Source organism: Triticum dicoccoides, chromosome 2A, assembly GCF_002162155.2.
Source record: "Triticum dicoccoides isolate Atlit2015 ecotype Zavitan chromosome 2A, WEW_v2.0, whole genome shotgun sequence".
Taxonomy (NCBI): domain Eukaryota; kingdom Viridiplantae; phylum Streptophyta; class Magnoliopsida; order Poales; family Poaceae; genus Triticum; species Triticum dicoccoides.
This window is the reverse complement of record NC_041382.1, coordinates 650,263,823-650,264,674: the sequence shown is the minus strand read 5'-3', so window position 1 is coordinate 650,264,674 and position 852 is coordinate 650,263,823.

Here is an 852-nt window from a genome sequence, read left to right as displayed (position 1 = left end):
TTGGCTTTGAATTTTTGAAACGAAAATAGTTAGAACACACGTGTCTCAATTGAGACCAAGTGCAAGCCAAGTATGAAACAAGCAAAGCTACCCACTTAGAGATAAGTTTTAAGTAAAGCAATGGGGAAGCCTTTGGCTGCAATAATAAGTCACTATCGGTCTTTGTGAATGGCACAATAGGTTGACCGATATACTGTGTAACAATTTTGTTGCTCACAAGTAAATTACCCTTCATCATTGGTCCTTCAAAATTACTTATAAGATTTTTTTCTAATAGATGCGTCAATAATAAAGTTGTGACCAAATCTGAAAATAGGTAAATCACATATATACATACCTATTCATACACGTTGGGAGAGCATGATGGTTGCATCACTCGAATAATACTATGTTCCACTTTTGAATAACTCTCCAATGCCTTGGCATCCTATTTTTCTTCAATAGATTCGGTACACATACTATTTGATTCAGCTTTTTCAATAACCGAATTTTCTTTTTTACTTGAATCAATACTTTTCTTTTTTTGAATTTACAAGGCTTCTCGCTCTTGTCTTATTTTAGCACACATCTCAGTTTGGCGAGTTTTAAAAATTTTCATCTCAATTTGCATCCACTCCTCATGAGAATGCCCCCCCAATGCTTTGAGACTCTTTCGGCAATGAGGTGCCGAAACTTTGCAATTGTTTAGGGGGTACATTGGTTGCCACAGAACTAGGCGAATGCATCATTTGCACAACTCTTGCTTTTACAACAACAAAGTCATGAGGCTTCCCGCCATCTATTAGTTCCTCACGAATATCGTTTCACAAATCCCAAGAGAATGTAAGCTTTTTCTCAATTACCCAATCTGGA